Source organism: Camelina sativa, chromosome 8 (assembly GCF_030686135.1).
Source record: "Camelina sativa cultivar CO46 ecotype springtype chromosome 8, ASM3068613v1".
Classification (NCBI taxonomy): Eukaryota; Viridiplantae; Streptophyta; class Magnoliopsida; order Brassicales; family Brassicaceae; genus Camelina; species Camelina sativa.
Genome location: NC_141887.1, coordinates 21,984,830 through 22,001,711, shown reverse-complemented (window position 1 = coordinate 22,001,711; position 16,882 = coordinate 21,984,830). Strand labels below are relative to the sequence as shown.

Here is a 16,882-nt window from a genome sequence, read left to right as displayed (position 1 = left end):
TTAAAATTTATATTAAATTATACAATTTTGTAATTTTAAAGAAAAAGGAATCTTCTACGTTATATTGAATTCCTTGGCCTAATCTTTAAAAAAAAAGAATTTATCCTAAAAATTTTACAATAATTAAACTTATACAAAAAAATCATACGTTAATTGAATTTCTTGGCCTCATCTTAAAAGAAAAAGAATTTAGATATAAAGATATGTATTCTCTCAAATCTTTGTCATATACATAGAGAGGAATACGGATCTTGACACATATCAATTTTAACGATTAAATATCAAAGTTAGTAACTCATCAGATCGTGACATGTGTTAATTTTAACGATCATAAATCACAGTTTTCAAGCTTGGTAAAATGAAGAATAAGATAATTTTAATTTTATTATATTAAAAATTTTTTGTTAATCCTAAAAATAAAATAATTGTAAATACACCCCTCTATATCTTATTATATAAAGTATGGTTTCAAAAGTTACTAATTCATACGATCACGACATGTGTCTAAATCTTATTATGTTGTAGATTATTAAAATAATAATTAAAAATTATATTAAATTATACATTTTTGTAATTTTAAAGAAAAAGGAATCGTCTACGTTATATTGAATTTCTTGGCCTAATCTTAAAAGAAAAAGAATTTAAATATAAAAATATGTATCTCTCAGATCTTTATCATATATATAGAGAGAAATACGTCATTCCGATGTATCAAACTCAATTAGAATTTTCAAACATGAGCACTATAGATGGAAACCAAAACTGTGAAAATAACGAAAAGCCAACCAAGAAAAGGAATAGAACCATTATGAATAATGATCAGATTGTTAAGATGGAGAAGGCGCTTACCGATGAACCTCATATGCGACTGAAACTAGCTACACTTCAGGCATGAGTCGACAAACTAAATCAATGCGTAAATATTAAACTCATATTCAACTTCACATATATATTTTTTCATAATTGCCTAATATTATTTAACAAAATATAGGGACTCCAAATACAACTATGCAACTAAGAAAATGGTAACAACTTTTAATTTTTAACTTTTTCTCTTTTTTTCGAGACATTTTCATCTAACAAAAACATATATTTCAGGATTTATTACAAACAATCAAAAGAAGTTGAAACTAGCAAACATTTGAACCACCAAATTTAACCACATATATCTTGCAAGCGAATCTAACAGATATTTTACGCTTATTATATTATATGTGGTTTTCAATTAGATTTTGACATGTATAAACAAAAAAACAATTTATTAAGGATGTATTATTAATCAAGAAATAGTGAATAACAAATCTAAAAAATAACATAATATTATGTCAAAAGAATCATTATTTTTGAAACATAATAGAAATACCTAATTAAGAAAATAACATTATATCTACATAAAATTTACATTTTTATATCAAAAGCTTTAATCTTTGATTTTTGTTTTTCTAATATAATTTTGCCGATCTATTTTGGGTCTTTTATTTGTGCGGGTTCTTCAATGGAAGCTATCAGATGCAATGAAATGGAATCAAAGTATATAAAGCCCGCTAAATTAATCGAGGATAGAGACACTGATGGAGGTCCCAAAAGTAATTCTACAGTTAGTAGCGTTATAAGTTTCAAAGATTAGTCGGTGGTTGATGTATTTGGTAGCGATTTTGTAATTTGGGAAGTTGGAACGATAAACCGTTTTAAAATTGGTTTCAAACCTGATTTATGTGGTTTTCTATCGAATTTGGTTCGTAAACCGTTTGAATCCAGGTATATAGAGAAATATATGAGAACTTTTGATTCGGATAGAAACAAGTTGAGAACTTACGATTCGAGAATATTTGAGATGATGTCATAATTCTAAGTAGTTTTGGTACAATGCGATACTTCTGAGGAGTAAATAAGACATCAATCCTTAACGTGATTAGGACATATATCATGTTTTGGATTATTTATAAAGTTTTTATTTTGTATATTTGAATTATCTAAGGTTTTATATATACCATCATGATTATAATATTCAAATTTTTATTTTTATTATGCGTATTAACTTTCTTTCAATTTCTCAACTTTAATTGGGTTGGTCATAAAATCATTGTAATAAGTAGATAATGTTCACCTTGTTCATCCAAAATATCTTTGGAGTAAAAAAATTAATGGTTAAAGAAATTATGCCACAATACAATTTTAGTAATTATAAGAACTATAATTATACCAAGCAACATAAAATTTGTTTAATTTGTTTAAAAAACATTTTATAGGTGGTGATAAAGATCTTACTTTAACAATAAAATAATTTAGGGTTTAAGAGCATATTTTTAATGGTGAAACATACAGTAAAATTGTATGTGGTTACTACATTATATGTTGCTTTGATGAATTCTTTGCATGTAAAATATTTTGTAATAAGTTGTGAAACGTTTTTGAAATTTGACTGTAATAATATTTTTAATGATGAGTATTTGGCAAAAATTTTGGTAGGGGTATAATTTAGTTTTAGATTATTGTAATAATTGTTATAATATATTAAAAATATAAAAATATAAATAAGTGTATGAAGGTAAATACAAATATGATTTTGGTAGAGTATAATTTAGTTTTAGATTATTGTAATAAGTGTTATAATATATACAAAATATAAATAAATGTATGAAGTTAAATACAAATATGATTTTGTCTCTAACTAAAATTATTTATAGTTTTACTTCAAAAAAAAATTCTTTTTCTATTTTTTAAAAATTGTTTAGGATTTAGGATTTATTCTCTTCAACAATCTCAATACCCATACATTGTGCATGCCCTGATCTAGTTATAGTATATACCATTACATATACAGCCCGTATATATACGGTGATCGTATTTTAGAAGTACTAAAACAATGGTACGATGCATAATGAAGGCCCAGGAGGCTCGTGATGTCGATATATATTATCCAATAGAAGCCCACTTTTGGTCAATATATTGTGAATTGTGGAATGAACATGCGATAGGTTGACATTTAACATCATATCGTATATATGTGTGCATGCATGACCAATGTGACGTTGTTTATGGGCTCCTTGAACATTCATGCTGTAAGATTTACAAATGATGTTATGAGCTAAGAGTGATGGAAAATGCCTTCTTCTGACTGAATCTTTTGTAGATGAAACAGAAGCAATATTTATGTCGTCAGTTCAAGGAATTTAGAAGCATATTATCAATCTGAGTCTCTGGAATTGTTAGTTAACTTGGGTTCAGACAGGATCACAGGACGGTACTGAACATTTTTAGAGAAGTATGGTAATTAATTAATCCATCTCCTCATGGCTTCCAAATCACATCCCACAAAGTGCTGAGAAACAGATAAGGTAGATAAAAGAACAATCGAAATCCTAATTGATATGGTTTTTTTGCGGGATACATACTAGCTAGCTAGTATCATAAAAGATAAAAACTCAAAAACTGAAAAGAAGCAAATGACAAAAATAAGCTTAATTGAATAGAAACATGCATAATCAAGAAGAAAGCTGAGGGAGCGGATTCAGCCAACGTGGTAGAACGTACTGTGAAAAGTAGAGGTTGTGAAAACCACCTAATAAATTATTAAAGAAGATTGGATGGATCAAGTCCATATACTCCTTGCAACCGCTAAAGCTCATGATGCAACCATCCATAGACGTGTTCCCCTCCTCATCATCTTCTGATGATGCCTCCTCCTTGTGAAGACTAAACTTGTGTGTCCTCAAGTTTAACAAGACCAAACCGTTCTTGTTCCTACTCCACAGGTATATGATGTCGGAGTTCAAAGGATGCATTACCACAGGGAAATAATCAGCACCAAACCTGTGCAAGGACGAGTTGGTGTTGAGTTTCCACGAGAGTTTCCATGACTTAGGATGATCATTCGTAGAGACTAGCCTCCAAACCCTGATTGTACGGCCTCCATTATCATTGAAAACGTTGCAGTACACCACAAATCCCGCAGACGTTGTGATAGTTCTCTTGAAACGCTGGTTCCGTTCAAATCGCTCAATACCAGGAAAAGGTATAATATTAAAGTTGTCAAGATCATCATCACATCCATTATAGAAATCATAGGATGCAACATAATTTGCGTCCAAGGAGCAACCGTACGCAGCAAGCCAGTGGAGAACCCCGTTCAAAGGAACATGATATCCTAGTCTAGACCAGAACAAGGAACGGACACAGCGAGCCCTTTTGTTTTTCCACAATCCTGTTTGAGAGGAATATATCATGAAAGTGAGTTCCCGAGATAATGGAGTTGATGCTAACATCCAGACAACCTTGTAACCCACGACAACACCCTTTTCCATCTTTGTGACCAACCCATTGTCGCTGAAATGTCGATTTTCTTGTAACCTCACGACATCGAAAGCAGAGAGATGTGAAGGAAGAGGGATCCGCGCCCATTGTCGCAACAAGGGGTTCCCGACATGATACATTAGTTCTCCTTCGACTGTCTCAGTGTAAAGCAATACAATACCATCCGTACAGCTCAACACAGAACTTTTTCTCACTGTGGTCTCGGGAATGTGATGCATGTAAGAGCCTAGGGAATTGGTAAGTCCCCATCTCTCACATCCGTGGTGTCCCACGATTTCAAGAGACACTCTTTTGTCCCTTGTGTTCATAATCGACCACGACACGGAGGTGGAGGAAGATTTCAGTGATTCGTAGAGATCTCGGAAGAAGTCTGAATCGATTAAACATTTCCATTCTTTGCACACTGATCTGAATCTGGCGATGTTCCTCAGTGACACTCGAGCCAAGACTTTTACCAGTGCTTCCTCTGGGCACAATTGTTTGATAACCATTTTTTTTTGTTTCCTCTCCATTAGAAATTTTATACTTTTAGTGCTCTCTCAGAAATAAAAGATTAGAATTAGGGTTCTCTATCTTCTTCCCCTTTATAATACGAGAGAGTACGTAAAATGTAAAACAAAAAATATATATACGAAAGATATTCTGTTACTTAGATTGGATCATCTATCCTACAGATCCCTTCTTTGTTGTAACTGATCTATGCATATTTGATCATTTGATACTAATGGTATTTTTTAATTAGCTATACCTATATATATAGATATTTTAAATTGATTGTTAAAAGACGAATATTCAAAAGAAAAAAAAAAGATTTGATTTAATTTCCTATCCTCTTCCCTTTTTTTCTTTGTAACATCGATTATATTGATTAATTTGGAATTGGAATTAAATTATAATGATTCATCTGAATCAACTATCTGAATGGCAAATAACTAAACGAAGAAGGCTAAAAATGGTTAATCTTGATAATGCATTTGAATAAAAATGTGTTTGTTTGGTTTAATTTTATTCTCATTTAAATGAATTTGTTCCATAAATCTATAATAAGATCCAAAAGCTGGATAATTATTTTGTTGGTTACTCATTCTTCTCAAGCAGAAACAGATTCGGCTCCGCAAACCGGAAGATTATGTTCGAAGTTCGGAGTGTGAATGGAGAAAATCCCCTTTATAATAAAATGGAAGTAAACAACATTGTTTTGTAGACTATATAATTTTAATAAGTTGGTTACAAATAGATTATATATTAATTGATAGATTAATTAGTTACAAATAGGTTATACCGAAAATCTTAAAAAGAATATTCTAAATAATCATATCATCTAACTTATCATATTAATTTCCTTTATTAAATTAATAATCAAATAAAATATTTTGATATTTAACTTAACATATTAAATTGTTAATTATCATTATAATTCACCTCTCATTTTATATATGAGTCTATTTTGTGAAAAAAAAAAATTATCATATTATTTATTATAATTAAAAATTAGTTTTATTTCCGGATATACCATAAGTTAAATTTTTAAAAATAAATATAAATTGTTCAATCTATAAAATATTCAAGCGTTAGTAATATTATTCTTTAAAAATAATATCTATTGAATTAAAAAATTTACTGAGTAACGGGTTAAAATTTGAATATTTAAATTCAATTTCATATTTTTTTGTTAAATTTTATAATTTTATATAATATAATAAACTTTAAATAATTTATTTTGAAATATTTTTAATATATTGAAACTTGATATAAAAGTTAGAAAATATAAAAACTCTAAATTGATTTGTTATAACAATGTCAATAATATGTCACTATAATATGAAAGAATTTCAAGAAACCAAGTATATTAAAACAAAAAGTATAACAATATATTAAATTACTCATAATATAATAACTCGCTTTTTAGAAACCAAATTTACAAAATTATGTCTTATAAAGACATTCAAGTCATGATGTAAAATATACATTGTTGAAATAACTTCACATATATAACCTAATACAACATATTAAATTTTTATTTTAAAATATAAAATATACAAAATTTTATATAAAATAAAATTTAACCATTGTTATAGCATGGGTAATTATCTAGAATCATTAACAATATAAAACTTACAAAATAGGTGTATTTTCCAATCCATCATATTTAGCATATGATTTTATTGCATAATTTTTTATCCAAAAAAACTTTTAAAAACAATCACATAAATTATATTTTATATAAAAATTACAATATAAATGAAATGAATTTCAACCCGTCCTCTAGCACGCCGGTCTTAATCTAGTAGTATTGTATTATTATTATTGTTATATTATCAAATGGAATGATACAACTTATATATAAGCACAAACCATAATCAAATGACATAATTAAAGGGATTACATAGAATAATATAATTAATATATATTAAAGTAATATATGGGATTTGAGTAATCATAGGTGATATGAAGATACTCTTTCTTTAATAGCCCTAATGATTGGATTTCGCTAAAGAAATTAACTGGCTTCAAATCGAAACTCGAAGAAACTGTGGGCATTATTGGAAAGTCTTCTTGACATGGGATGTGGTGGAACCCAAGCGTGTACCATACCACAATGTCCTTGTTCTCTATGTCTCTGTCCCTGCATGACACCAATAATGTATCAAATAAAACGATCATTCTTAACAAAATATCTATTTACTGTAATCACCTGTTTGACCAAACCGCAAGAGTATCATCACCATGACTTTGGTAAGTGAACAAACCACCAGCTAGCCCATTGCTCGGACTTATTGTAGGGAGTGACCCAAATTTGGTTATTGGTAAAAGCTCCTCTCTCTGCGGTGGATCATCATGGTCAAGCAAACTAGCAGCTGTGGCTCTATGCACGACCTTGTAACTCGTGGGGTTACCTACCCGAGTAGTTTTACCAGAATTGATAACGTGAAATTCTGATGGGTCGTACAAGCTAAGCTTGTTTTGACCGTCCTTTTCGGTTTTTGCAGTGTTCCTAACTGCTTTCATGTAACTCTTCCTCGGTAATTCACCAGGTGCCGTCTCTTTCCTCTTAAGGTTCACTTTAACAAAGGAATTTTTCCGGACCATCCACGTCTAGGTCAAGGTAAAAAGGGACGTAGTGGTCGTGAATAACTCCAATTACATTTTCGGACAGAATGGTGCCATAGAGCTCTTCTTCATTACCTTCTTTGTCTTTCTTCACTTGGTTCTTGTTCTCGTACGTTGTCCCTTTCACCATCAAGATTCCACTAAGCCCAACCTATAGTTGATCACATCGTACCAACGTCATTTTATAATCAATTATATTTTGGGAAAATAACAAAGACTAAAATTCGAAAGTACCTTAGCTCTCATAAGCCCATCAGTTTGGAACTCATAATCAATGATGTAATCGTAATTACCCACTGAGGCTTCCATTCGTACTACAAGCGTCACCTTTGGCCTCACTTCCCTTAACGGCTACCAAAAAAAAATCGTAATTAACCTTTTTTTTTTTTTTTTTTGAACAAAATTAACCTATTTATCTTACTTTATGAACTGTTTCTATTTTGAGTGTCAGTACGTAGATCTCTTTTTGCTTTTATTCATGTATATACATATCATAACAATCATTATTGTGTCAGGTTAGTCAGGTGCAATCTCAATCTCATAAAAGTTAAGCGAGTCCATTCCTTCATTAGCAATTGGTTTTTAAACTTAATTAGAACCCATATATAGATTTTTGAAATATTGTTTTTATGTAATAACTAATAAGAAATACAAAACGGATGTTAGAAATTAAATTTGTCTTCTATTATTTGTAGGCTTGTTTCAAAAATATCATAACTATGAAAAAGTAAAAAAAATATCATGTTTTAAAAAGTTCATTTAATTAATATGCATATCCCCTATATATTAAAGGAGAAACATTTTGGTGAAAAAGCTGAGGTGTCAGCATTACAGAACTCAGTGCAATATTTAGTAAAGTCCCCTCAACTTTTCTAATTAATTACATCTTTATGTCATTGTATTTATTGACCAAAAACAAACTAATAAAAGAAAATCCTACACATGTCTATCCTCACCTATATAAATCATTCTTCGAGCGTAATAGCCATAGCAAACAAAAAAATCTATCTTCAATAATCAGATGCCTTCTTTCGCCAAGCTTTACGTAAATCATGTCTCATCATGGTTCGAACATAATAGAGGATACCAGTTATCTACCAATATAACTTATGATGAATATTCTCCTAAGTTCGTTTATAATGTGGTGGAAAAATAGTGGCAGAGAAAAGGAAAACATGATTTTTTACCAATTGCAAACCTTTACTCGGTAAGTAATCAAAATTTTATGATGATCAAGTTGTCAGTTTAATTTCTTTACATATTCAACTCCTACATTTGAACAGGTTTCAAAAGCGTTACGTCATGAAGCAAATTGACCAGACACATGAGATCAAGATTCTGATTCAGTATTTAACCAAAGGAAACAGTTTACCAAATCCCAGAAAGAGAATCAAAATAACCAATGAAGACTACATAACTACTTCTTCAAAGAAATAAAGGATTTCATTTGTATTAATATTTTGGGATAACCACGATGATGTATGAATTTTATTATTAATTGTATTTCATTCCAATAATTAAATAAATTATTGAAAATCTTCAAATCTTTCTATTCATCACATAAATTTAAGCCTCACACCAAAAATTTTAGGGGATTATACCGCTAAATATTCTGATATTTAAAATTTCACCCTATCACGTAATATCGGGAACAAATGCATACTAATTAGTTCTAATAAGAAAACCCATCTATGGTGATGATTTTGTAAATCAATATGCATGACATACGTACACATAAATTTGTTGATTGATTCGCTATTTTTGGATAAATTTACCTATGATACTTCGGAGATTACCAGTATCAATTAAACAGAAAACAAATATTCGATTACTAAAAAAATAGCTTATTTCACTACAAAAAAGGAATAAAATCTGATAGGCCTAACAATTTACTTTTTTCAATTAAGATGATAATAACGTTTTTCTCCTATGATATAGGAGGATTATCAATCAAACAGAAAACTAAGTACATTTGATTCCAAATTAACTGCTAAATTCAGTAGAAAAAAGGACGGGAATAATATCATAATAAAGGTCTACCAATTAACTATTTTTAATTAAGATGATAATTGCGTAATTTCCTAGATTGTAGATCTAAATGACCTATATATGATTGATTATTGCAATATTAAACAAATTACTGCGATTACTCTAATTGAAATTAACATTTTCCCAAAAAATCATGACATAATTACTCAAATATACTACAAACCGAAATAAATTCAAATAGACCTAAGTTAATCTTTTGATTTGTAATTAAAAGGGAATTTAATTAATATCACATTCACCAGAACTAAAATAACTGCACCTAAAAATCCGAAATCATTTACCTAATCTTTTTTTTTTGTCAATCAAATCATTTACCTAATCTAAGATTTTATTTTTCAATCGAAACAATTTACTTGGAGGGAAGTGAATCTTTTTAAAAATTAAAACATAAACCCTCATTGGACTTACTACCCCTATATATATGATCTTCCTTTCATCATCATTTCCACCAATTCACCATAAACCCTCATTGTGTTTCTAATTGGTTTAAATTAAATCAATTAGTTTAAAAATATTGATTTATCTATTTAATGGTATAGTGATATAGATAATAATGTGAAACATAAAATATATGAATATGATTTTTAAAAACACAAAAAGACATCAAAATTTTCTACACCACTTTAAAATTCTTTTCCAAGTTCAAATATTTCACGGGTGAAACGTATTTTACAGAAAATAAACGCAAATTTGAATAAACGAAAAACACTTTACTTATATATTTTGTTTTATATAAACGAATCTTAAATTCAAATAATAATTTGACTCATAATATTTTGTTTAAATTGATTTATTCCGCACATAGTGCGGGTTGGTACCTAGTAATATGGTATTTTTGATTAGTTTCTACAAAAACAAAACAAATAGTTGGCCGTTAATTGAGGATTTGTATAAGTATCTTTAGGTTCGTTTAATTTAACAGATAATTAGGTAAGATCTGATTTCAAAAGACTTACTACTTTAACAAAGTTAGCCACCAAAAAAGACGAATACTATGTTGGAAAAAAGTTTTAAACGTAAGAACACGTGATTTGTTATGATAATTATTTAAAGTAGACAGAGAAAGCAAAAAAGAACTTACCGGCATGCATGCCGGTGACGGGATTCTCGGAGTGACGCCACCCAACATCTCCGGCGTACCTCTCAAACACACAAATCATATTCTCTCTCACATACGGCGTTCCATCAGCCATCGCGAATATTCCGTCCATATAAATGGCGTTTCTTGGACGATCGTTATTCGTTAAGTGGCTCGAGCGGCATTGCTTGTAACCCGAACCCATACTCGCCTACGTCCATATAATTCTTGAAGTACCAAGCTTCCGTTGGATCCATGTAAGGAACAAAAAGCTCCGACACAAAGCCTTTGTACATCACTTCACGTGTCACTTGTGTATCCGGGTCGTGTACTCTGGCCCGGGATATAATTAAACCGGCTCTCGGGTCCGGTTTAAAGTGAAATTCCCAGTTTGCCCAGTTTACTAGATGGTTATCTTCAATTACGAAGCCTGGACCACGTGGCTGCTCGATTGCGATTGGATTGAAAGGTCTGGTTTTGTCCAAGGTCAAGCGGTTTGGGAGATATGCGAAACGGTAATCGGTATTAGTTGAACCGGGTATTGGTATTGACCGACCAGTATCGGTTCTCTCGAGTATTTGCTTTGAGTCAAACCTTCGATAGGTCGCATGTAGATATTAACCGTACCTTGAGTTGAGAAACACTGGATTTTAATTAACCTTCTGTTTTTGTCTTTATTACCAAACCAGCCAATAGAGATTGGGAAACAAATCACGTCCGTTAGATTAACTCCACGGGATAGTATCGTACGGTTGAAATCCGCGTTTGTGAAAGGAGCCCTAGTGGCATCGTCCATGTAAAGGATACCTAAATTGAGGATTTATTTGTAATTAATCTAGACCTAAGTTTTTCCGTGTACACACTATATATATTGTACCTCTTCTATCTAATAAAGTATTCTAACACATTTCTATATGGTATTAGAGCTCTCGATACTTATACCTTAAACATATATATATATATATTTCCTCCGCCTCCTCTGTTTTCTTTCTTCTTCCTCGTTTAACTATGTCGGCCTCTAACGTATCTACCATTGATACTATTGTTGTGACCAATAGCAGCAATCTGGTCCACGTTAACACCTCCAATGTCACACAGCTCACGGCAACCAACTTCCTCATGTGGAGTCGTCAGATCCATGTCCTGTTTGATGGCTATGATCTCGCCACTTATCTCGACGGCACTGTCACGGTTCCAACCCAAACGACCACTGTTGGTTCTACAACCACAGTGATTCCGGAGTTTACTCTATGGAGATCACAAGATAAGCTTGTCTACAATGCACTTCTTGGTGCGATTTCTCCCTCTGTTCCGCCCCTTGTCTCTCGTGCAACCACCGCTTCTGAAATCTGGTCCACCCTTAAAGGTGTTTACGCCAAACCGAGTCGTGGCCATATTCTCCAGCTGCAGCACCAGGTAACTCAATGGACCAAAGGTACTCGCTCCATTGATGACTACGTTCAAGGGCTTATCACTCTCTACGACAAGCTCGCTCTTCTCGGCAAGGTTGTCGACCATGACGATCAGTTAGCCAAGCTTCTCAAGGGTCTTCCAGAAGAATACCAGCAGGTCGTTAACCAAATTGAAGGTCGTGATATGAGTCCTTCCCTTACAGAGGTTCATGAAAAACTTCTTCTTCATGAAGCGAATCTTCTTACCCACGTTACTTCCACATCGGTTCTTCCCATCACTGCCAACGCTGTCAGCTACAACAAGAACACCAACGGACGAGGCAATCATTACAACCAACGCGGTAACAACTCCAACGCTCGCTTCAACCAACCGTGGCAGCAACAGTCTGGTCAGCGACGTGATCAACGTTTGCTGCGACCGTACAATGGCCGCTGTCAGATTTGCGGTGTTCATGGACACAGTGCACGCCACTGTTCTCAGCTGCAACAACAACTCTACTCACAGCCTTCCCCTGGCTCCTATGCTCTATGGCAACCGCGTGCAAATCTGGTCACCGGACCACTAAACAACACCAATCCCTGGATCCTTGACAGCGGTGCTACTCATCATCTTACCACTGATCTCAACAACCTTGCACTGCATCAGCCGTATCTTGGTGGTGATGAAGTGACAATTGCGGATGGTTCCAGCCTTCCAATCACGCAAACTGGTTCCACCTCCATCTCTACCTCGTCTCGCCCGTTACACTTAAAAGATGTTTTGTTTGTGCCTAATATTCACAAAAATTTGATTTCTGTTTACCGTTTGTGTAACAATAATCAAGTGTCCGTGAAATTCTCTCCTACACAATTTCAGGTGAAGGATCTTAGCACGGGGTCCGGTTACTCTAAGGAGGGACTAAGAACGAGTTGTACGAGTGGCCGATCCATCCGCCTGCCGTAATGTTTGCCTCATCAACACCAAAGACGAGCCTCTCATCATGGCACTCCCGATTAGGCCACCCCTCTATGCCTATCTTAAAAGCTGTTGTTGTTTCTCAATTTTCTCTTCCCGTTTCACAGTCTTTGCAAAAACAATTGTCATGCTCTGACTGCCTTATCAATAAAAGCCACAAGCAACCTTTTCATACAAACACTATTGTCTCAACCAGACCCCTCCAATACCTATATTCTGATGTTTGGACATCCCCTTTGGTCTCCGTCGACAACTACAAGTATTATCTTATCATTGTCAACCACTTTACGAGGTTCACATGGTTCTATCCATTAAAACAAAAATCACAAGTTCGGGAGACGTTTATTGCCTACACTGCTCTCGTCGAAACACATTTTGGTTGCAAAGTTGGCACGTTGTACTCCGACAACGGTGGAGAGTTCATTGCACTACGGCCGTTCTTATCCGCCCATGGCATCGGTCACCTTACAACACCGCCCCATACACCGGAGCATAACGGGATGTCGGAACGCAAACACCAGCATATCGTAGAGACGGGTCTCGCCTTGTTGAGTCATGCCTCCATGCCTAAAACCTATTGGACATACGCTCTCTCGGCTGCGGTCTACCTCATTAATCGTATACCTACTCCACTTCTCAATGCCAGCTCACCGTTCCTCAAGCTTTTTGGTCAACCGCCTAACTATAATAAACTATGGATCTTCGTGTGTGCTTGTTTTCCATGGCTCCGACCATATGCTAAACACAAGTTGGATGATCGTTCGGTACGGTGCGTATTTCTTGGGTACTCTCTTCATCAAAGTGCCTATATCTGCTTAGATGTCACCACTGGTCGCATATATAGCTCTCGCCATGTGACGTTTGATGAAGTAAGTTTTCCATTTAGCTCACAACAGCGCCAACGTCCACTGTCCACCCTCACTCCTCCGTCCTCGTCGATTGATACAATGGCCAGAGTAATTCCTGTTCATCGTCAGCCACTCGTCACTCCGCCTTCCGGACCCTCAAGCTTGGACCCTCACCACCTTGTATCGCCAGTCACCACAACATCGACATCACCGCTGGACACTTCTCTATGTCAAACTAATGTCGACATATCTCGTGAGAGAGATATAGGTTTGGGCTTTCATGATAACACAGGCCCAACAAGAGTCACTCCAAGCCCAACATCCACAAGCCCACCTATACACCTATCCCCAGTCCATGAAAATTCAACGTCTCCAGCCCAAATAAATTCACCCTCTCCTTCTCCTACGTCTTCTCCCACAATGCCCGACCAACCATCTCCATCCCACAGTCCGCCACCATCACCCGCTCCTACACCATCTCCGAATCCAATACCACCACCTAATCCTCCGCCACAAGTTGCCAACCCCGGCCACCCACCAAACTAACACGCCATGCAGACCCGTGCCAAAAACAATATCACAAAACCAAAGAAAAAATTCACCCTTGCTGCCATTACCGCCACCTCCCCTGAACCCACCACCATTAAACAAGCCCTCCAAGATCCACGGTTCCGACCTGCCATGTGTGATGAAATAAGTGCCCAAATTCAAAATAAAACTTGGGATTTGGTACCCCCAGATCCTAATCAAAATGTTATTGGTAGTCGTTGGGTTTTTACAACTAAAAATAAACCTGATGGTTCGATTGACAGGTATAAGGCACGGTTTATCGCTAAGGGATTTCATCAACAACATGGCATCGACTATTTAGAAACTTTCAGTACCGTTCTCGAAGTTGGTGTCCATCATTCTTGGGATATTCGCCAACTTGACGTTAACAATGCGTTCCTTCAAGGAACTTTGACAGATGAGGTCTACGTTGCTCAACCTCCAGGCTTTGTCGATCTCGATCGTCCGAATCATGTATGTCGACTCAACAAGGCATTGTACGGCTTGAATCAAGCTCCAAGGGTGGTACCAAGAACTTCGAAACTACCTTGTCTCCATCGGCTTTGTCAACTCTCTTACCGATACGTCTCTTTTTGTTCACCGTCACGGTCGTGATATCACTTACATACTTGTCTACGTTGATGACATTGTTCTTACAGGCAGTAACCCGTCCATCATTCAACGAATCATCTCTTCACTAGCTACCAGATTCTCACTCAAGGATCTGGGAGCGTTGAGTTATTTTCTTGGTATTGAAGCAGTACGCACACGGTCTGGCTTACACTTGATGCAGAGAAAATACGTTCTTCATCTCCTCGCCAAAACAAATATGCTAGCTGCCAAACAGGTCTCCACACCAATGACACGAAACCCGAAGCTCACACTCCGGTCAGGCAAGCCGCTGGACAACCCGACCGACTATCGCATGGTTCTCGGCAGCCTTCAGTACTTGTCTTTCACTCGACCGGATATTGTCTATGCTGTGAATCGTTTATCGCAGTTCATGCATTGCCCGACTGACCTTCATTGGCAGGCCATTAAACGTATCTTGTGTTACCTTGTTGGCACTACCTCACATGGTATTCTACTGCGCTCTGGTACGCCTCTCACTCTTCATGCATTTTCAGATGCTGATTGGGCAGGTGATAGTGATGACTATGTTTCCACCAACGGTTACATCATTTATCTAGGTGGCCATTCCATTTCTTGGTCATCGAAGAAGAAAAAAGGTGTGGCTCGTTCTTCAACTGAGGCTGAGTATAGGGCTGTCGCAAACACTACCTCAGAACTAAAATGGGTATGTAGTCTTCTCACTGAATTAGGCCTCCACTTGCCATTGCCTCTAGTTATCTATTGTGACAACATGGGAGCCACATATTTATGCTCAAATCCAGTCTTCCATTCACGTATGTAACACATTGCCCTTGATTATCACTTCGTCCGTGGTCATATTCAGAGTGGTGCTCTTCGTGTTGCTCATATCTCTACAACTGATCAGTTGGCCGACTCCCTCACAAAACCGCTTCCGCGTCTGCGTTTTCAAGAGCTCAATAACAAGATTGGAGTTTGACATCTACCTCCATCTTGAGGGAGCATGTAAAGGATACCTAAATTGAGGATCTGTTTGTAATTAATCTAGACCTAAGTTTTCCCTTGTACACACTATATATATTGTACCTCTTCTATCTAATAAAGTATTCCAACACATTTCTATAGTCCATCTCCTCCAACGTCATAATCGGGTAACTAGGTGCACGAACCGGACTATCCACTAAATCTACATGGCTTGTAGACAAGTCAACGGTGAGAACGTGTGAGTCGCCGCCAACACGTGCCGTTACTGAAGCCTTTCGTGGTGGGAGTGTGGTTCCTTTTTCCCATTTTCGGACTAGGTTCTTGTCTGGCTCTTCAAGAACGACAGAGTAAAGAGCTTGTGGTGCACTGGAGGTGAAGAGCGAGTGTGAGGAGAGGATTGATCGGACTTTGTTGATCTCCACCACCGTGAATGGGTCAAGAGGGTGGTTTGGTGTGTCGGACATGTGGTCATGGTTTTTGGGTTTTGTTTTGGGAACGTTTTTAGTAATGGGTTGAGTTTTTTTGTTGAAAAAGAAGTTTCTTGAGGCGCAAAGAGGTGAAGAGATAGAGTTGGTGCAGTCCGTGGAGGATGGCTCGTGAGAAAAGTACGTTGAAATGAATAAGAAGATAAAACAAGCCGTAACGAAGAGGAGAAACAAACGGGAGAAGAGTTTTGGCTCTATGGAAGCTCTCACTCTATCTCTCTCTTTCTAGATCTCAGTTGGTTTGTTTTGAGTAATGTGAGTGTTGTATTGTTTATTCATTTCATATATAAAACGAGGATTATATAGACCTATTTGAATAGAGCAAGACCATTATAGGATTGGCACTGTTACTGAGGAGCCTAAAACAAACAAGAAGAATGTCAATTTTATTTTTGATCTTTCTATCCATATCTTAAAAAGTGCAACTTGACAAATGACAACAATATAATTACATGACAAGATTTTGAAATCCCGGACACGTTGTTCAGGGCAATTAGGAATATATA

General features: G+C 35.3%; 2 pseudogenes; both read right to left on the bottom strand.

Moving 5' to 3' along the window:
• Positions 1-3,485: 3,485 nt before the first annotated feature.
• Positions 3,486-4,826, bottom strand: LOC104709692 (putative F-box protein At3g23950 pseudogene; annotated as a pseudogene).
• A 1,925-nt stretch (positions 4,827-6,751) lies between these two features.
• On the bottom strand, positions 6,752-16,707 carry LOC104707521 (amine oxidase [copper-containing] gamma 2-like; annotated as a pseudogene).
• Positions 16,708-16,882: the final 175 nt, after the last annotated feature.